Here is a 23,723-nt window from a genome sequence, read left to right as displayed (position 1 = left end):
TGTCTATGTGTTTCATGCACCAATATATGTACATTCCCCTGTGCATGAGCACAAGTATATGTGTTGGTGTACATGCATCTATGTATATGTGCATTTTGACTGACTTGAGTCTTTCTCTATCATCAGTCTCTACCTTCACCATTGAGACAGGGCCTCTCAGTTGAACCTAGAGAACTCACTAATATGAGTGACTAGTGGAGCTAAACAGCTTGGTCAAACATCCCCCATCTCTGCTGTTCAAGTGAGTGAATTATGTATGATGCCCACTAGGACTCCAGTTGGCTCCCATGCTCACCCTGCATTGACATGAATGGTGAGGATATGAAATCTATTCCTTATCCTTGTGCATCAGTTATCCTCTGAACCATCTTGAAAGCTCAAGAATTGTGAGGACCCTGTTACACTGAAATCAGGGTTAGGAAGCTAGTTAAGTAGAAGAATAATTGCCTCAATGTGAAAAGTCCTGGCTTTAATCCTAGAACTACAAAATAAAAGCTCCCAGAAAGATAAATGAGTCAATAATTTTGGCATTCTTAGTTGTATTAAGTGAGATAATTATGTAATAAACAAAACAATTCTATAACAATTGTATCTGTCTTTCAGTTAAGTATTCAGTGACCCAACATTGGATCCTGCAGAAGTTCAAACTATCTTTTTTTAATTCTTTGTCCAGTGTTGTTACATATAAGACTTGTTTTTGTTTCCTCTTTGCAAATCAAGTTGTTGGTTGTACACATTACTCACATGTCCAATATTGGCAACTAAAATAGTCCTTATTCAGTTAATAAACTTCAAAAAAACCCAGCACTTGACTTCCTAGATTAGATGCTGATGATTTCTGGATTTCTTTGCCAATTAATCATCACATTGGATTCATGACCCTTCAGAATTTGCTGATGTTTCTGTCTGGCTATAGTTTTTGTACTGTTATAATCTTGTGGATGATGGTCTTAATTATATATTGAGTGTGTACACATGGGAGATTTGATAATGGTCAGTATTGCTCAGATTAATAAAAGAAGCCAACTGAATGCTATGTTTGATGACAAGATAAATGGTATTGTAACTAATGTGGTCATTACTTGTAGACTGTTCCACATGGGTCTTTCATCTCTGTACATGTACTGTATTTTTATTGCAATCATTTCAAGAAGACTTACAAAATGAAATATACTACTAAAAAGATAGTTTTTTCCTGTGATATAAAAGGTAGATTTATTTATTTTGGGTTGAGAAAAGGTCTGTCTCTAGGAAACACTCATACTATTGTAACTTTCATGGTCTCCCAACATGGATTGTCTTTATTGTTCTGTACTTGCCTACATGTGCATGTGTTGTTAAACTGGCATTGCATTGTGTTGTAGGAATTGTAGGTCCACTACTACTATACACAAGATAAAAAAAAACTTTGTTTCTAATGCAAGAATCTCTTTTGTCAAGATTTGTAAAAATTGTAGATGTTCAGTTGTAGCTTTGTAAATTCAGTAAAACTAAAGACACCCATTCCCTTCAGAGTCTTTATACTATATATAACCACATAACATATATAATATATATACATAGCATGTGTATAACATATATAATATATATTACATGGGTATATGTTTATATGGTACCGTATAACAACAAAAAGAGATAAACTTGTCTTATCTCATTAAAGTCATTACCAGGACAAATGGTTGAGCATCATGAACACAAGTACTTTGAATTGAATATTCTTTTAACCTGCATTTTTTCTTTGTTTTCCTACAATTCAAGGTGTACCTATAGTTTATTATTTTGATTAATATTATCTTATATACTAAGTCCTAATTTATAAGTATCCCTCACCTTGCCTAATACATTCTTTGTATTGTCAGATTGGGGTAGAGTTACCTAGGGTTTAAAGCTTGTATATTCTGTCAAACTATTCTAAGGTAATTATAGCAAGAGGTGAGTCCTAAGGACAAGGCTTTCATGGATGAGACTGGAACTCTATAAAAGTATTAGAAAGAACTAACTGAACTTTTACATTTGATTTCCTTACAACAGGTAAGGGGAGAGTACCATCTTTTCTGAAGAACACAAACAAAAATAAAATATAGTCTTGCAAGCCAGTCTATGGTGATATAAGAAAACCATTAGTGACTTGATCTCTGATGTCCAGCCTTTGTAACTGTCAGAATTTTATTTCTGTTCTTCATAATGTATTATTCCTTGTCTTAAGCATTTTGTTATAGGATCATGACTAGAGAGAAATATAAATTGGTAAGTTAAATAGCCTAAGAATATAGTAAGATATTTGTTATGGTTTGAATATGAAATACACAGCAGAGACCCATAGCTTTGTACACTTGAGCCCCAGCTAGTGGCACCATTTGGGAAGTTTGTGGAAACTTTAGAATGTGGAACCTTTTTGGAGAGAGTCACTGAGGGCATGCCTTTAGTGTTTACTCTCTGACACACTTCTGCTGACTCACTACTTCTTTATGGGTACAATGTGACCTGCCACACTTTCTGTTCCCACAGCCATGCCTTTTATACCATGAATAGACTGTAGCTTCTAAACTGTAAATCAAAATCAATCTTTCCTTCTTTAAGTTGAGTGGTCAGGGCTTTTTTTGAAGCAATGAGATAGATAAGTAACTAAACAGAGACTAATGGAGACTACCTAGAAGAGCCACCAGAAGGAACACTTTTGCAAATGCTAATCAGGGAAGACTTCTTAGCTCTTCCTACAGTTCTAGCTATTATGACAATAAAACTTATTCTTATTCTTAATATGACTTTACAAGTCAGCTGTCATTTTAAAGTATCTAATTATGAGAATGTTAAAATAAACCATTTGCACTGGTGAGTTTTTATACCAACTTCATTCAGACTAGAATCATTTGGGTAGAGAAAATGCCCTCATCAGAGTGGCTTATGAGCAATCTTGAGAGGCATTTTCTTATTTAGTGACTGATGTGGGAGGGTCCAACCAGTTGTGGATAATGTCACACCTGAGCCACAGGTCCTGGTTATATAAGAAAACAGGCTGAACAAGTGACGGAGAGCAAGCCAGTAAGGAATGCCTCTCCATGGCTTCTACTTTAGTTCTTGCCTCCAACTTCCTCCCTGAATTCAATGATATCTTCTGACAGGGAATGATAAGTTTGAAATAAATTGTTTTTTTCCCATGTTTCATTTTGTCATGGTGTTTTATCGCAGTATATCATTATATACTATAGCGACAAATGTGTTAGTTGACTCTTGTAAAAAAGTATAAAAAGAGGAAGCTTGAATTCTGTGTAGATTTTAATTTAAATCACATATGTATATATGTATGTATACACACATTAATATACATATGCATATATATACATGTGTTTATACATATATATGTGTGTATATCTACCTTGATATATGTATCTGTATTTTTTATAGGTACAAAATTACCTGTGACAGACATGATAAATATATTCAAGACAGTTGTATCTCATGGGAAAAAAATACAACTGATAATTCTTTTAGTTTTCTCAGCATGACTTTGTATCTTGACAAATGTTACATAAATCAGCTGAGATGCTATAATCAGAATATGCCGGGGACTGGTATTAATTTTTATATTTTACATAATAAATCATTACAATTTTGCTGTCTTAAATTATATAAAGTGATTATTTTATATATAATTGTGAGGTCAGAGAGACCCTACACAAATAACTCCATACTGAAATCAAAATCTTTATTATGTCTAATATTTTTCTGGGGACTATAAAGAATATCCATGTCCTCGACCTGTTAGATTATTAGTAAAGTTCTTTCTTGTGACTGTGAAACCCAAAGAATGAGCTGAAGTTTGTCCTTCATTTCTACAGGTCCTTCATATTCTTTGGTTTTGGTCTCTCTTTGTCTTGAAACTCAGTGACAGTGGCTTGAGACCTTTACATGTCACATCTTTCTTGCTTTCCTTTCTGTCCTTCTCTTCAACCAGCTAGGGGATCTTGTTCCTTTTAAGGACACACACACATCTGGGCAAATCCAGAACATTTACAAGTATCTTGCTTTGCTGTAAGTTGTTCTCATAGAAGTTTGTGTTGAGGCCTCATTGTTACATACACCAATGTCAGGAAGTGGATTCGGACAGCAGAGGGTGGGCTGTGGAGAGACAGAGCTCTCATAGATGGGTTAATGCTTGTCTCTGACTTGCTTTCCTAGGCTATCTCTTACTGACTTTTGGAGACAAATCTCTAAACAGTCTTATTAAATAAAAAACATGGAGCCATATATAGGGATGAGAACCTGAAACAGATCAGAGGAATAGGAACAGCCACATACTAACCCCACCACACCACATCAACTCCACAGCTTCAGAAAGGCAAGATACTTCCTGTCTACCCACACCTATATGCCTTGCTGTTCTGCCATCTGATCTGCTCTCTCTATTCAGCTACATCACTTACTCTTCCTGCCCAGCTCTGTCACTTCCTGTCTGTCTGTACAGACCCCCAGACTTCCATGGTTAACTAGAGTTGGAATTTAAGGCATGTGCTACCACATCTGGCTCAGTTCTCAGTATTGCCTTGAACTCACATAGATCCAGACAGATCCCTGTCTCCCGAGTAATAGGATTAAAGATGTGTGCTAACATTGCATGACTTATGTGTTTACTTATAATTGACTGGCTTTTTCCTCTGATCTCCAGGCAAGCTTTATTTATTAGAGCACAAATAAAATATCACCACAGCCTTTCTTAATACATAATCCTTTCTTCTACACTTGAACTCTTGCTACTTTTACTTTCTACAATGAGGTGTTTCCTTGAAAACCAGTGTCACTTTGTCTTAGTTAAGGTTTCTATTGCTGTGATGAAACACTATAACCAAAGCAACTTGGGGAAGAAAGGTTTTTTTTGGCTTACACTTCTGTCTCCCTGTTCATTATGGAGGGGAATTATGACAGAAACTCAAAGAGGGCAGGATTATGGAGGCAGGAGCTGATGCAAAGGCCATGATCTAGTGCTGCTTACTGGCTTGCACCTCATGGCTTTCTCAGACTGCTTTCTTATAGAATCCAGGATGACCAGCCCAAGGGTAGTCCCACTCACAATGGACAGCACCCCCCCCCCATTATTCACCAATTAAGAAAACGATCTATAGGCTTACCCACTGCCTAATCTTGTGGAGGCATTTTCACAATTGTGGTTCTCTCCTCTCAGACGACTTTAGCTTGTGTCAAGTTGACATAAAACTATCCATCACATACATGCGTTGGGACTTCTAGAACTATGAAATAAAACAAATCTTCTTCCTTTATAAATTACTCATTTTCAGTATTCCAGTACAACGACAGACTACAGGCTATCATATTCTACACCTCTGAATCCTAATTACATTTGCATTTTCCTATTTATTTATTCATGTTTTGATATTTAATATATTCACAAGTCCTAGAGATTAAGATACAAACAAGTACATGGAAACTATGTTATTCTGCAGGTGACAGGCAGGACCATAAAAGCATTCCTTGATAACTTACTGTTCATTAAGCACAGAAAATGTAAAGTTTGCATAGACATAATAATATTAACAAAATACATTAAATGTTCTCTTACATTAAGAACTATTTTGTGCATATTTAGTACTGCTAGCATTTATAATGCTTGAGAAAAGTTGACATAAATAAAAAGCAACCTTTACCACATTATTTTATTTAAATATATTATGTATAATAACTATTGAAATTTTACTCAGGTCATAAAATTTATCAGAACACTCAAGTGAACTTAAGATTAAAAATATTTATAAGTTTAATTTATTAGATTCACAAGTATTATTTAAGTACTTCAGAAGATTTATTGGAGTACTTAATAAGAAAACCAAATGCATTAACTATGCAAATGCAGTTTAAAACTTTAGTGAATTTATCTAAGTTTGCGTATTATAACAAATATTAATCAAAAACACTTAAAGTAATTATAAAAATGTGCATGTTTGGTAAATAAAAATGTCAAACTCATATGATTAAACAAACGCTTATGAAAAATATAGTTTTAAGCTTAATAACTTGAATTAATAAAATGAAGCTTAATTTTAAATAAGAAGGAAATACCTAAGCAGTATATATTTTTTATTAACAGACTACATATATACATATTATTAACAAGTTAATATAAATACCATATAGTTTTGTTGTGTGGTAGTATATATGTATGGGAGAGTTATTGCACATCCCACAGTATGTATGTAGAATTCTGAGGACAATTTGTGGGAGTTAGCTATCTTTTCACACATGTGTGTCCCTGGGAATAAGCTCAGGGTTGATAGCATATACCTTTTTTCACTGAGTCATCTTAGTGACTCCAAAATTTTATTTTTGGGGGTTTTATTTGCTTTCCAATAAACATACACAGAACCACAAGGAATGATAATAGTAATGTTCTTGGCAATGGATATAAAATGTTGAGTATTTCAAACAAGCAAAGAATTTTGCATGAAGAAATTAAAATGTAAATGCTTGAAATGTTTGTTATATTATGCTAAAGAGCTCTGGTTTGGAGATCAGTTAATTCAAATAACCTACTATTGTAGAAACTGTGATAAAGAGCAGATGGTTTCTTATGGGATCTGGAGATCCTCATTGTCTAGACCAGTCTTGCTTCTCTGGCCTTTGTATTGTGGTTGTGTACCAATATGTCCAGCTTTTCTTTAGGACAACCGACAATGCGATGCAATACAAATATTGCACACATGTAATACACAGCACCGTAACTTTAGATTCATATTGTTCTTCTATATATTTTATTGCATATTTCACATAATTTACGAACTCAGCTTTTTCTTCTTCTTTTTTCATGGAAATACAACCACTCCTCCACCTATTTTATTCGTTAACTAATGGATCATAAAATTACAATAACAACATCAAACACAACTACATAAAATTTAAAAATTATTTTTTTTTTGAATTTTCAAAGGATCAAACTCATGATATAAGAGAAGAATTGTTTTAAAAGAGAAAACTTGACAAAAGTTATGACCGACTATAGTCATAATCTGCATAAAGAAGAAAGAAGCCTGGTTAGTTCAGGCAGGAGGTGATATAGATGTAAGTTTTATAAGAATCCATGTTATCATTCACGTGGCAGAGTTTGATAAGGGAAAAGGAGTTAATCACAAATCAGGCAAGTTCAAGTCATGATAAATACATGAATTTGAAAAGAATATCTTAATGTGTTTTTTTCTTTGTATCATCTTGAGTCCCTAGCTCAATTTTCTGTGAAAAAAAAATATTCTAAAAAGTTGCCCTGCTGTCCTTAATATAGGACATTCCACCAAGACAAGACAAGTTGAACAAGGCACCCCTTCTATAAGGCTAGAATCATGCCTAAGAGCTCTGAAGAACTATTGAAGCTAACAACATGTGCTCACATTAACATAGCCATTCTACCTACATGTGCTCAGAGGAACATAGCTATGATTACATCATACATTCACAGTAATATAGCCATTTGAAGACCATGTGTTATCTCAGACCTTCACATGTTATTAAATGTTGTAGTTGGAGTTTTCCTGCCTGGCTCAGTCAGGACAAATCTCTCTTACCCACCAGTCCCACAGTTGCTCAGACCCAACCAAGAAAACACACAGAAACTTATATTGCTTATAAACTGTATGGCCGTGGCAGGCTGCTTGTTATCTACTTTTTCTATCTTAAATTAACCCATTTCTATTTATCTATACTTTGCCACATGGCTCGTGGCTTACCAGTACCTTACATCTTGTCATGGCAGCAGCTGGCAGTGTCTTTTCCACCTAGCTTTCCACCTCCCAGAATTCTCTTCTCTCTTGTCCCACCTATACTTCCTGCCTGGCCAATCAGAATTTTATTTACACAGAGCGAGATCCACAGCACTTCCCCTTTTCTTTTTTTTTAAAGGAAGGTTTTAACTTTTGTATAGTACAATTACATATAACAAAACAATTATTATCAAGAATTACAGTTACAATATTAAAGAAGATATCCTACCTATCTTATATTTGTGAGTCTAAGGTTTTATATCTAACTTATATTTTATCATAATTGAGGAAATTATAACTATCTAGTCTTTAACCACATCAGAGACCTCAGAAGGATATAATATTACCTGAGAACCAGGAGAAGGATGTAAGCTTTTTTCAGGAGTCTTGCAAGAGTAGACAGAGACAGCTGGCAGCCTGGACAGTCACCTAATGTTCCTTTGAAAAGTTGGGGCATCTGTCTTCAGCCCACAGGGCTAGAGTCTCTTGGTCACTTCTCTCAGTGTCCTGTAGAATGTCTGGCCATTTCCTCTGCAAAGCAGGAACCTGAAGGACCATTTTGTCAAGCAAAGTTCAGTGGTCACCTTTTTATGGGTCCTGCATGTCCAGTCAATCAAGCAGTCCAGGCAAGAACAGTTTCTTGCCCAAATGGCTATTTTTGCCAAGGTGAAGATAAGATATGAAGTGTCTTCAATGCCCATTCTCCTCTCTGAAGTAAATCGGTGTTGTCAGGAGCAGACATGTCTCACTGTCCAGAAAGTCTAAATTTTAAAAATATTTTAAATGCCATATTCTGTAGACCTTTGAAGTCTTTGAAGAGTACCTGTCTATCTGATATATCTCTGTGTATACCTAGAAGACTTAACTAACATGGCTATGAGTATGATTATCATAGATGACCAATTATTAATCTATTTTTAATTATCCATTACAATTTTAAATGAGCTATATAAACATAATACCTTAAACAAGAGTAGAAATATACACATAATATAACAAAATTAACTGTTTGTATCAATAGACTAAAATCTAAACCAATGTAAAACATTTTAAACAAGTTGTTGCTCTTTAGAAGTAAGTTCCCTAATCTACCCTTTCCTCCTATTATATCTATATCATATCCCCCTTTCTTCTTTAGAAAGAGATCTCATTTATAATCAACCTGCTTTAAAGAAAAATATTGGTTTTTCTCTGTCCCACACCAGAGGGCTCTTCTGATTTGGGACACAAGAATCTAACCTTTTCTTTTAGCAATATGTCTGGGTTTAGAGAAGGAGTGAGCCAATTTTATCTCCAAAGTCAGCTTGATAATTTTGGGAATGTGGGTGTAGTTTCTCTTACTACTTCCTGCTGGAGGGGGGCGCTGTATCTTATGAGGATACAAAGAAAATTTTAGGATTATAGAGTAGTCCATTAGGGTGAAGCTCTGAGCCAGTTGTCTTGAAACCATTCTGGATGTCAGATCATCTGGGCCATGGTGTCATCAGAGACCTTTTAGGTGGTCTTGGCTGATCAAACCTGATGAATCTTAATCTGGAACAATACCACAGCCTCTGGCTTTCTGTGGAAACAAAAGCAGAGATTCCTTTCCAAAGCAACATATCCTTATATCCCAATTTTGAAGTCAAGGTACTTTTAAAATTTACATATTTGTTTAACTCAACAGCTTTTATGATCAAATCTTTTTTTGTGGTTAAAAATCCCAAAGACAAGACAAACCAGATTCTCTGTGTAATATCCATCTTTGTAAGACTGAAACGCCCCTGTGGCTGCTGGTTCCGCCCACCTCAGCTTTCCAACATGGCGGTGGTACAGTTTACCACCAGCTCTGGGTCTGGAGCCATGCATACCATCAACTCTCAGAAGCAGTTCTATCAAAGCAGTGCATAGTCCAGAAGACTTTTTTTTTTTTTTTTTTTTTTTTTTAACTAGCAAAGGCTAAATCCACCATGCAGCAGAGCAAAGTGTTGCTTGTAGATTCCTCATTCCCGCCACACTGCAGGTCAGACACACACGCCAGGAACTCGCCATAGTAGCTCAAACCGGCAGGCTGCTGCTAACTTGAGAGAGACAACTAGGAAGCTGTTTTTAGCTCCGTCTTAGAATCTTTTTTCTCAGGTTTAGGTGGAAACTCTTGCCAACACGTTGGGCACCATTTGTAGTTAGAGTTTTCCTGCCTGGCCCAGTCAGGACAAATCTCTCTTACCCACCAGTCCCACAGTTGCTCAGACCCAACCAAGAAAACACACAGAAACTTATATTGCTTATAAACTGTATGGCCGTGGCAGGCTGCTTGTTATCTACTTTTTCTATCTTAAATTAACCCATTTCTATTTATCTATACTTTGCCACATGGCTCGTGGCTTACCAGTACCTTACATCTTGTCATGGCGGCAGCTGGCAGTGTCTTTTCCACCTAGCTTTCCACCTCCCAGAATTCTCTTCTCTCTTGTCCTGCCTATACTTCCTGCCTGGCCAATCAGAATTTTATTTACACAGAGCGAGATCCACAGCAAAATGTCATCTCTCTCCAGTAATCAGAAGTGTGAGCAGGGGATGCAGCTCACTTGGTAGAGTGTTTGCTTTGCATGAAGGATTTGTGGGTTTGATTCCAAGTCCCTGATAAACAGGGCCAGATGACACATGCCAGTTATCTCAGCATTTAGGAGGTGAAACAAGGCAACTTGAATATGTATTTATTAAAGATCAACCAAGTATATGTAAGAACATGTTCAAGAAAAAAGAAAGGAAGAAGGAAGAAAGGAAGGAAAGAAGAGAGAGAGAGAGAAAGAAAGAAAGAAAAAAAGAAAGAGGAAAGTGATGCTGAAAAATCCTTTTCTACAATATGAATATGTATTACTCTCATTGGTTTAAAAAAAAAAAAGCTGACAGTCCAGTAGTAGCTGGCTAGGAAGTTAGATAGAAAAGTTAAATTGAGAATGATAGGAGGAAGAAGGCTGGAGTCAGGAAATTCAAGCCAGCTGCCAGGCAAGCAGATGTGTAGAAAATGAGGTAAAAAGCCATGAGCCACTGGCAAAGCATATAGAAATATGGGTTAATAAAGAGTTTGCTAGTAACAAGCCTGAGCTATCAGGCACGCATGTATAAGGGATATTAAGCCTCCAAGTCAGTTATTTGGGAAGTGGCTGCCAGGCATTTAGAAACAGACAGGTAGGAGAGAAACACCTGTGTACAAGAAAGGAAAGAAACAGAAGTACAGACATGATGTGAAATTCAAATGTTTGAAATTCACTAATGAATTTAACAATATCCACCATGTTTTTTCTTTAAAAACATTTGGTGCTTTTAAATTAAAATATAATTACATAATTCCCACTTCACCTTCACTTTGACCTCTCCCATGTACCCCTCTGTAGCTGAAAGTTTTCCTGTGTGCTCCTTGGCCCATGGTCAGGACAAATGTCTCCCACCCACCAGTCCCACAGGTAAACACACAGAGGCTTATATTAATTAAAACTGCTCATCCATTCGCTCAGGCTTCCTACTGACTGGCTCTTACACTTACACTCAGCCCATTTTTGTTAATCTATATGTTGCCACATTTTCCGTGGCTTTACCTGTGTGCCATTATATGCTGCTCCCTGGATGGCAAACTGGCCTCTCCTGACTCAGCCTTTCTCTTTCCAGAATTCTCCTTATCTGCTTATCCTGCCTATACTTCCTGCCTAGCTACTGGACAATCAGCATTTTATTAAATCAGTGTACAAAAGCATTGTCTCACAGCACCCCTCATTGCTCACAAACTTATGGCTCCTTATTACATCTCTCTCTCTCTCTCTCTCTCTCTCTCCCTCTCTCCCTCTCTCCCTCTCTCCCTCTCTCTCCCTCCCTCCCCCCCCCCCCTCTCTCTGTGTAATCATTTCTTAGATCAATCTACCTGAACAAAATTCATATATCTAAACATCCACACAGTATCTAATCCACAATACATAACAAAATTTGTCAATTTCCCATGAACTAAGTGAAAAGCCAAAACCTTAGCTGTCTCTCTGTACTCAACAGGGCTACAGGTGTGGACTGAAAAGGTGTAAACTGGCAAAACTGTCCCTGAAAGGAGTAGCTATGTAAGCAAAGTTCTCGATTCTGGTTTATTTTTAGCATATATCAAAATATTACTTTTTGGTCATTCATTCTTCTCAGAGATTTGTTTCAGCTTCTCTGTGCATGGGAGATTTTCTCTTCAAACTAAAATTTCTCATCAAAGAATATTTAAAATATTTCAAACAGGACATAGGAAGTATTACACAGCTTATTATGCAAAGCCAAGTTTATATGCAGAAATATTCTGCTGCTATGTCTTAATTAGTATGTTGCAGTCTATACACTAACACACAAATGTTTGTGAAAAGTGTATTTGTTGTTGCAAGCAACAGGGATACTTCTTGGTAATGTTTTTGTTGAGTTTTAATTGTATGCAAGGCCCTGCACACAGAACGGTAACCCATAATATTTTGAATATCTTCTATTATTCAGAACAAAGAAAGCACATTACTTTGTGATAATGCCACACAGATAACTTTTTATACACTCCCACAGAGTGTTGATCTTCAATTAAATGTCATGGAAGCTCTTGACTGGGAATACTGCAGATTGCCAAGTGTCCCCCACTCCCCAAACTGGCAGCTGGTTTTGTCATAAGAAACGCAAACAGCCCAATCCCATAAATTGAAGGGAAAAAACCTTTATATGAGAGATTGCCCTCCATTTTCTTTCCAAATAATAGCATTTCTCATCCTCTACTCCATATAGCCTCAGCATAATTTATATGCAAATAGATGCATTATAAACCCGAGTCCCACTCAGATGAAGCTTACAGAAGACTTTAAATGTACTTTTGGCTTGCTGACAACAAACATTTAGGAAAGAAAGCCTGGAACTCACAAAAGCATCCTGACAATAGCTGAATTGGTTGTAAAGACCTCCAAACTAATCAGACAGAAGTAGCAGGAAGGAGAGAGGAGATGAGTGAGCCCCATGCAAAGTGTTTGGAATATGGTAGTGCATGACTTCCTCCCCAGACCTGACATCCTTGATTGGCTAATTCGGAGACTTTTTCTGAAACCAGTGTTAATTTGTTACTTAACCCACATGGGAAATTTTTCACAGCTAGGAGTCACACATGTTAAAATGTGGAGATACTTAGTTTGAAACAACAGGAAACTAGAAAGATATAGGATGACCACGATTTGATTTCCATTCTGTTATGTTTTTGCTACAATGTGCCTCATAGGCATTTAGCTTTAGAATAAGACACTTTTCTGTGCAGTGTGTCAAATTTTGATCATTTGACACGTAATGTGAGTCATGTGGCTGATTAAACCCATCTTCTATTCTGAACTTGGAACCTAATTATATCAAAAATGTCCATGTACTTCAGACTTGATTGACAGGGACAGCACTTACTGTCAAGTTCCATTTAAGCCTGGCCCCTCCATGCCTTGCAGCTTTCATGTATCAAGCTATGTAAGTGTTTCATCCTGTCTCTTGGGATGGATTTTTTTTTTTTAAATACTGGTCGAGTATGCTGTTTCATGGTTTACTTCTGTTTCTGAAAGCTAACAGTAATGGCATTGCTCAGGAAAAGGTAATTGATGACTTCAGAAAATTATCTCTGATTTTTACATTGAACACAATTTTAAGGTAGTAGCAACACTTTGTATCACACATTGTGTTTATCTCTAAGGAAAAACAAAACAAAATTCACATTCTTAGAGAACCCTGGCATATCAAGCAATTCCAGAAATCAATCAGGTGTAATCAATCCAAATGTTTTTAAGACTTAAAAAACATGTGTAAGTGTTTGGGGGACTGGAGAGACAGCCCAGAGGCTAGTGTCACTCTCTGCCTTTCCAGAGTATGTGATTTCAGCTCACAGAACTCTGATCAGACATCTACACCTGTGGGTAACTCCAACTCAAAAGGAAACGGAAACCCACTTCCAGCATTCTTTGGTACCTGTATATACCTAGAATACACTCACAGAAATGCATACAAATACATTCAAGTAAATAAAACAACTGTCTTTGGACAAACTAGAAAAATACACTTATTCTTAAAAAATATTAACCATAGTAGCCAATGAGATGGATCATTGGATAAAAGTGCTTGCCACCAAGCATACTGACCTGGGTTGGATCCCAGATCCCACATTGGCAAAAGAGAAAATCTGTTCTTGCTAGTTGTCCTTGACCTCCACAGGCATGCTGTGATAAGCATGGAGCCCTACACATACAAAGGCACACAAATCCATTTTATTTTTAATAAAATCATACTCAAGTAACAAAAGTAGTCAAGTAAAACTTTGGTTGTGTTTATTTCCTAAAAGGAAATAAATTCAAAATATGAATAATCTAAACACAAAATATTAAAAATTAATTTATGACAACTTGACATATGATTATTTGCAGTGTGTAATATTGCAATGGAAACTGTTGCTTATTTCTCAATTATTTTATTGCAGACATTGTTCTAACATTGGATGTAGAAATCAACTAATACTACTACCATGTGAGGTAGTAGGCTCTTTATTGTCTGCCTTATGTAAATGAAGAAATAATACCCCAGAAATTTTAACTAACTTTCCTAAAGTCATGTATAAGTAGGTGTTCGAAATTCATTTCCAGTGCCCAGGCTTTAAAATGGGTTTGAGGTTAGTATATCAGACGTGGTTTGCAATTATCATGATCATCCTTCTGTGTGTTCATTACATCTTCAAAGAAGGTTGAGTACATTTATTAGCAATCTATATAGTTATTGCTATAGTTACTGTTCTCAGCGTGGACCGTACCAGTGGTATAGAACTATTCCTCTTCGCCTGAACCTAAACAGACAATGGACAGACAACCAGAAAAAGGAAATCCACACTTTATTAAGTACATAATAAACACTGGATATTCGACACAGAATGTAAAGATCCTGAATTTAACATGAGTTTTGGGAGGGTCCCAGACTTACTCCTGTGACTGAGCAAGTCGGATTGAGGTACCATTAGTAACATCCACATGTGGTCAACTGCTTCTAGGCCAGAAGTCATGTCCCATTGTGCTGTGGAACAATGCTTTTCTACACTGGGTACACCATTTCTTACGTCTTTATAAGATCCCTTCTATGCTTAACAGGTACAGTAGAGGAAACATCAGATAGAAAACTGTGTCCACTCTATATTCAATAGATAGATATAAATATGCATTCATATATATGTACATAATTCTACATTTTAGCTACACTAACACATTTATGTGGTAGATTTCTTATCTACAGTGAGATATGCATCTAAATCTGAAGTGGATGTCAGAACCTGGACCTAATATCAAAGCTTGTCTGTATTGCTGTATTTTGTCCTAATCACATATTCACTACATTAAGGCTATTTATATTTTAATTACACACTTAGGCTGCCCTGAGGCTTTGAATACTGTGGTGTGATCTGGGACAGCAAAAGCAATAAAAATGTTTTCATCATATCTTATGAATAAGAGATATATTCCAAATTCGAATCTTAGCAAATACAGCACAACATTTTTCTCTCCTTATGGCATGGAGAACACTTACATCTTCATTTTAAAAGATCATTTTATGACTTTGGCATAGTTGACATTTCAGCATCATGTGTTTGGTGCTTTAAGGTATTATTAATTATATGAACCTGTATACTGCACTAAGGCCACAGTCAACTAAAAACCAAGATTTCTAATAAATGACTAACATGTGAGTGGTTTCTACCACTCAACTACTGACGGGTCTCCTGGGCAGTACATGGCATGGTGAGATTTTTTCATCACACTATTCAAATAAGAGTACAATGTGCAGTTTCTGTATTAAATACCTCTAGAATTTTCCATTTCATATTTTTTGAGAAGCTGAAACTTTAGAAAAGTGTAGATAAGGGGTGTGTGGCTATGTTTTTTATCATCAACTTGATTGGAGTAAAGAATGTTTAGAGGACTTTAGAATCATACTACTCTAATTGTGGCATGATTAGACAATGAGATTTATAACTTAAAGGATTCATCATTTGATTAACTTTCAATATAATAGCACTATTGTAAAAATGATTAAAGAGAAGGTGATGGTGTCTAGCTGAAGAGAATAGGTTTCCAGGGTTTTGCTTTGGGTCTACATCATGCTCTGACCTGTTCTTGTGCTAGGTGACTCTGCTTACACTGAGCCTGGAATGAATGGAGAGCCCCTGGCACGTGCTTCTGACACCTGGCTCTTTATGAATTCAGAAAACCATGGTCTAAAGCCGCTGAAATAATGAACATAAACAAGTCCTTTTATTACATGTGGCAAGTTATTTTTCCCCCACAGTAATGAACAGTAACTGGTATATGGGAAATACTGTATTGTGTTTAAACTCAAATATCTCAAATGTATTAAGCAAAAATTTTTTTAAAGATGACCTGTTTTTCTAACTGCATTTTAAATCCTTATACCTACAGATGAGTATAGCTCTTGCCCTGCATCAAAACAAGTAAACAAACAAACAAACAAACAACATGCTTCTTTTTGCAATAGGTATAGATCATTACATATATCCACAAGAGTCAAAATACAGAGAATGTGTGGCTATGGGATGCTCAGTCCCAACTGACATAACTACAGTACGACCCTTGCATCTAAGTCTTAGGGAGGGTCACAGAATAAGGGGGAGGGGTGCAAAAGATTATAGAATCCAGAAGACCAGAGCATCTTCTTTGAGATACTTTCTTCTAGACATGAGAAGGAAGATGCACCAGTGAAATGCAAATGGTTGTCATGAAAAAAAAATCACTGCATAGTAACAGCATGACATGCTGATGTGGACAAAGAAAATTCACATGGTCCCATGCCAAGATGCATAACTACATTAATCAATGGCTGCTGAGAGGAGGAATGACTTTTCTCAGGGACAAGCTCCTTGAAGGGTTAGCCAGTCCACGTGGTCAACCCTAAACACATACACACAGGAACAACAAAAAATGAACTCGTGTGTGTGTGTGTGTGTGTGTGTGTGTGTGTGTGTGTGTGTGTGAGCAATACTCATTAAGAGTTCAGGAATTTGAGAGAGTGTAGAGAGCATGGGAGGATTTGTATGAGAAAGAGGGAGGTGTAGAAATGAGGTAAATACAGTATTCACATGTGAAATCCTCAACATTTTAATTAAGAATAAAAATTATTTCATTTTCTGAAGGCTAATTTTTTTTTTAAATGTTGAATAGCACCTGGTAGATTTTTCAAGGAACCTTGTACAGTTTTCCATTATAAATTAATACCTAATACAATAAGTTGTTATTCATATAATGTATTCAAGTAAAACTTTTGTTGTTTATGGTCTAAACAGAAATATATTCTAAACACAATTATTGACAGGTATCATGTAACCAGCAATGCATGGCAAGATATAAAAATGTTTAGAAAATAGTTGTTAAAATATATGGAGTCATCTTTAGAATGTAGTGCAAACAAGATTCAGAGTTCTGGGCTATAGTTTTAGACATGTAGAGAAAATGAGCAAAGGTGAGATTTGTTTTGCTAACGTGAGGAGTTGAGTTGGTCTTGTAATAGTTAATTTTAAGTATAATGACAGAATACAGGAGTCTGGGGAACAGAGAATTGCTGAGTAGTAGAGACAGTGAATTTCAATTCCTGTCGGAAATGTGTAGGTTCAGATAATGCTGGTATTTCAAAATTGTGATCTATAACTTTTCCTTGTCATGTTAGCTAATTTGGAACCTCAGGAATACAAAGTCTTGAAAATGATTTTTAAAAACATTCACACACATGGTCAAGATTACAGTTAGTATGGGACTGTATTTAAAGCTCAAACTTTGGTAGTGAAAGAAGAGATGATAATAGAAAAGGAGCAATAAATGTCACTCCTGGTAGAATGAAGGTCTGATAGGCTCCCACTGTTTTCTGAAAGATGCAGAAGGCTTGCTGCAGACTTCAGGGAGATGCTGTTTTCTCTAGTAGGCAAGAAAGAAAAGGGAAAGTTCAAAGCAGGAGGACAAGAGGATTTTTATAAGGTTAGACTTTAGAGAACGATGGGAGATGTTTGGGATTTAGAGTGTATACTCTTATAACAGAACCAAGGAACTTAGTGTACACCAGGACGGGACACAGGGGACACATTCATTTGAGTAAACAATTTAGTAAAATAACTATGAAAGCCTGGGACAACTAGAGGGAAACTGAAAGGTTAATACTTCTCACATTCATAAGAGAATAAGAGGAAGACCCCAAACATGAGAAAGAATTGCAATGCAAAGTTATTTGACAGAAGGTCAGTTTTCTGGGACAAAATCCATAACAGGGAAATATGCAGAGTGAATTGGAAGGGAACTTTATGTTACTTGGTTTTCTGATGCTGCAGCTGGATGCCTGAAATCGCGGTTATAAGAGGTAAGGTCTATTTTCACTCAGAGTTTGAGAGATTCTGGCCTGTGGACAGTTAGCCATATTGCATTGAGACTGCTCTAAATGCTTTTTACTACTGTGATGCACACCATAAACAAAAGAATTTATTGTGTTTTCTTTCGTTCTTCCTCCTTCCTTCCTTCCTTCTTTGCTTTCTTTTTTCTTTCTATCTTTTTCTATTTTTTTTTTTTTTTTGAGTCAGGGTTTCTCTGCATTGCTTTGGCTATCCTGGAACTCTGGCTGGCCACAAAATCACAGCGATTTACCTGCTTCGGCCTCTAATACCTGAGTGCCGAGATTAAAGGTGTATGCCACCACTGCCTGGTGAAAGCATTTATTTGGATTACACATCCACTCCATGTCACAGTGCATTATTGAGAATGGTAAGAGCAAGAGAAGGAAACTCAAGAAGGAATCATCTGTAGGCAGATACTGAAGCAGAAACCAGCCTCACACTCAGTTACGTCCCTGTCTACCCTATACCCACTTTCCTACAGATGGTACCAGTCACAGTAGTATGGATGGGCCAACCTATGTCAATTAGCAATTAAGACAATGCCCCATAGACATATCCAAAGCCAGTCACAAGGGGCAATTCTTCAGTTGACCTTACATCTAGTCAGGTATGTCAAGTTGACCACCAAAGACCTGTAGAAAAGCAGTAAATGCATCAAGTCAGGAGGACATGATGAAAGAAGACTGTGGAAGTGTTTATATAAGTATTCTTTATCAATAAAAATCTGGAGTCAAATTTACACTATTAAATGAACTGCCTAGATACAATACCTTGAAAAAGAGCAGAAAAGTATGCACAGTAGGTTTTAACAAAAATATTCTTAAATTTGTATCAATACACAAAAATATCTTATGTACCATATACTAAAAGCAACCTCAAGTTTATATCAATAAACAAAAATCTATACCAATGTAAATTATTTAAGACTAGTAGTTGCTTTTCTAGTAAAAAAGAAGATTCAATAATCTACCCTTTTATACTACCCTTTCTAAACCCCTGCTTTTTCTTTTCAGAAAAAGATCCCTGAATCTAATCACCTTTGTGCAGATTTTTTTTTCCTGACCATTACCAATAACAACTTGAAACCAACCGCTCTAGGACAATTATCCATAACACACTGAATGTCCAAACACTGCCAAACCCACCTCTTGGGAATGTGGGCATCAAGTTCTTAAAATTACTTCCTCTTTTCTGGGAGGTCAAGTCTTGGGAGAGCAAGCTGTATCATTTGATGCCCGGTCTCTGTGTAATGGTAAGGTACAGGGCTTATCTCAAGTCCGAGCAAGAGTACTTAGTGAGGCTGGACTAGCTCAGCTAACTATCTTGAAATTGTTCTGAGCAGTTTGTAGTCCAAAGCCAATCTCTGAGTGGTGTTTATCAGCTTATTGGCATTACCACAATCCAGGTGTAATCATCAAGTGAGGCTCCATTCTGCTTTTGGAGACTTCAAAGGTCTTTGTTGGGTACAGTCATGGTTCATTGCAGAAAACTTAAATGTTTTAAATGTCATATGCAGCAGCAGATTTTGAAGATGTTAAAGGACTATAATTTGCTATATACATCCAGAATACAAAAATTTAACTCCTAGTTACCTGATAGAGACCCAAATCCGAAATCATGTACAGAAAACTAGATGAAGCCTTTGTCTAAACATGGTATGTACTCACTCACAGGAGGATACTAGATGTAAAACAAAGATGACTAGACTGCTACACAACTCCAGGGAGGCTACCTAGAAAACAGGACCCTAGGAAAGACACAGGGATCACCCAATGACAGAGAAATGGGATGAGATCTACATGAACAACCTGGGCGAGAGTAGGAGAAATGAAGGGCAAGGTTTGAGGGAAGGGAGGCTTGGGGGAGCAGGAGATCCCAGCTTGATCAGGAACAGAAAGGGAGAACAAGGAATGGTAGACCATGATGGATAAGGACCACATGAGAACAGGAATAGGCAGAATGCTGGAGAAGTCCCTTGAGGTTCACAGTGATGCATCCTCTGTAGACTGCTGGCAATGGTCGAGAGAAAGCCTGATCTGACCTAGTCTGGTGATCAGATGGCCAAACACCCTGACGGTCATGCTGGAACTCTCATCTAATAACTGATGGAAGTGGATGCAGAGACCCTCAGCCTGTCCCCAGGTGGAGCTCCATGTGTCCAGTTGTTGAGAAGGAGGAGGGACTGTGGGAGCGTGAATTGTTGAGCCCAGGATTGGAAAAGAGCATGGGGACGAAAAGCCAGATCAATGGAAGCACATGAATTGTGAACCAAAGGCTGTGGAGCCCCCAGCTGGACCAGGCCCTCTGGATAAGTGAGACAATTGAATAGCTTGATCTGCTTGGGAGGCACCCAGGCAGGCTGTGGGACCTGGACCTGTCCTTAGTGCATGAGCTGGCTGTTTGGAACCAGGGGCTTACACAGGGACACTTTGCTCAGCCTGGAAGGAGGGAACCAGACCTGCCTGTACTGAATCCACCAATTTAAATGAATCCCCAGGGGAGTCTTGGCCCTGCAGGAGATGGGAATGGAGGAGAGGGGATGGGGGGAAGGTGGGAGCAGGGGCGGGAGGGGGGAGGACAGCGGACCCCATGGCTGATGTGTAAAATTAAAACATAAATATAATAAAAAAATAAAATAAAATAAAATTATTTAGTATTCTCTATGACATTAATATAATGACAAAAAGTTTAATATATATGTTAATTTAATAAATTTTGAGATAATATTTATATCTTAAGAAAAGGTTGAAAGAGTCAAAATGAAACCAAATAATTATGAGATTAGTGGCAATAGAGTAGTCCCTTAATTTTTTTTGTCCCATATAAGTTTTAAAACTTGGATATAAAACTTCTAATATATGTTAATTTTATAAATTTTGATGGTACACAGCCTGGCTGAGGGCACTGCTCACATATAGCTGTGAGCTGAGAGTATGTGGCAGTTGGAACAATAGGAGCCTGAGGGGATATCAAGGTGGCTACCTAGTGAGGCATCAGCCCAAGGAGGGGGTTCAGGTGAACCCTGCAACCCATGAGGAAAGGGAGCCGGCTGTCTGAAAAACAGACACAGAAGCACAGGTGGTAAGAGCTGCCTGAAGGCAAAGGCAGCCAGTGGTGGGCAGGTAGGTAAGTCCCCAGGCTGCCAGTAGGGCCAAAGCCAGGGGCAAGTGACTATCTTGTGAATTTGTGCCCCAATTTGGACACCAAGTGAAGTGTTTATCTCATTATTGTTTATCATTTAAAAAATGGCAATCAGATATCAGGGTAAGAACCTGAAAGATCAGAAAAGCAGGGGAGCAGCCACCAGTCCCCACCTACCTCTCACATTCCTTCCTCCAAAAGGGAGTTCCCCTCTCAGCCCCACCTTACCACTTCCTGTCTCCTGTCTACAGTTCTCCAAACCTCTGGCTAATTTTGGCCACCCTTGTGGCTAGCTGCACCCTCTGACTCCAAGCACGCTTTATTTGTCAGGACACAATCAAAATGTCACACAGCAGACTGCTACATAAGTATTGTGCTAAAGAGAGAGCAGGATAAATTGGTTGGTCTAAACACCCTTCAATATGTGTCACTAAAAACCTGAACACTATCAACCACATAAGGTTCTATACATTTCTAGTGGCCTCAATGCTTGCTTGCAACCAAATCCTTGATACACTGGTCTTTTGTGGACAAAAGATACAACCTTTAAGTTCCTGAGAATATGTAGGATGATCCAAGAATTCTAGCACTATGTGTGACGTATGTGATTGGGAACAAGCAGTGTTACAACAACGGTTCTTATCTCCTATGGCAGCTGTACGTGGTGACATTGTAGGAGTGGAGAAAATGTCAAAATGCCCATCTTTTCATGGAACATATGGAGCAGAGGTCCCTCTCTTCAGGTTTTTATATTCTGTGAATGCTTTATAAACATTTTGAAAATTTTTGATTAATTTCATGTGTAAAAATTGAACATAGTACATAAAAATGTAATAGTTGAAAATTAACATATATTTTAGCACTTCCTATGAATTATGCAGTATTTCATGTACATTGTTAATTCACGTATATTTTATGTCATGCCCTATGAAGTGCTATTTGTTTTCTTTTTTCCCTTTTTTTTATTTATTATATTTGTGTTTTACACATCAGCCATGGGTTCCCCTGTCCTCCCCCTCCTGCCCCCATCCCCAACCTTCCCCCAGCCCCTCCCCTCCTTAGTCCTTAGTGCATGAGCTGGCTGTTTGGAACCTTTGGCTTATGCAGTGACACTTTGCTCAGCCTGGAAGGAGGGGACTGGACCTGCCTGTATTTGTTTTCTAATTGAGGAAATAGATGCAAAAATAAATTTTAAACGACTTACTCTATTTTACACAGGCAGTCAGTAACAGAGACATAATGCAGGCCGTCTTTGTATCCACTGTGATCAACTCAACAAACCTACCTGATAAAATAAAATGATACTAAAAATTAAGTGATGACAATTGAATTATAAAACATTCAATATTCACAACTGATTTATATAATTTACTCTATAAATTCATTTTTTAAAAACATCCATAAATAATGATGTAATCAAAGAAGCAGCCATCAAATTGAAAGGGGGATAGGAGATTAAAAGATGGAGGGGAAAAGTAATGTAATTCTATTTCAATTAAAATAATATTCTTTAAAAAAGGAAAGAAAACTGAGCCTGTACCTAAAAAGAATGAGGAAAGTGGTTATGTGTTCAACATCCAGAACTTATTACCCAGAAATCACATCCCAACAATGACACAGAGGAGTTAGGTCTTTCTAGATTCAGTCTTGTGCGTGCAATAGAAATATTAATGACAGCGAACCCATGAACATACTAGGAGGGTCACTGAGAAATATAATTTCCTTCAGAGTTTAGCCATGGAAATTTCATAATACAGATCAGAATTGGTTACTTAAATCTAGTGCAACTTTGGAATGGATGAGTGTTAAACAAAACAACATACTAAGGCATTCATATTTGCAAGGCACGAGGGGAAATCCTACAGATAATGATATCAGAGGTATACTGTCCCTTAATAATTTATTAAATCCATCAGTACAAAGAGAATCACTGCTAGAGTGAAGCAATTTAATGGATATCAAGTATATAATTATCTGAATTATCAGAGTCTCCATTAATTAAATTTTTATGTATGTGATCAGTTTAAATTATGAAACAGTCTGAGTTATTTCATGATCTTTTTTTGAAAGGTGAAGTTATAAATTATCACCAGAAAAGATTGGCACACTGACTCAAAGAAGAAAAAGATACAGCTAGTTCATCTAAATCTGATTTAGGCTTTCTCTGCATTTTCACTTTTCAGGCTCAAGTATCGAAGACAGGAGGAAAAAAGTCATCTAGTACAATGAATTATTGGGAATCTTAAAAAATTGTGGTTATGGAAGCATGCTAACTTTACTGAACTGTTCCTTAAATTTTAAAAACTGGATGTAAAACTTCCAGTACTTCTAACTACAGATCCTTCATTGTATGCACCCAGTTTATTGCTGATATATGTATGGCATGT

Source organism: Onychomys torridus, chromosome 10 (assembly GCF_903995425.1).
Source record: "Onychomys torridus chromosome 10, mOncTor1.1, whole genome shotgun sequence".
NCBI classification, from domain to species: domain Eukaryota; kingdom Metazoa; phylum Chordata; class Mammalia; order Rodentia; family Cricetidae; genus Onychomys; species Onychomys torridus.
This window is presented reverse-complemented; position numbering follows the sequence as displayed.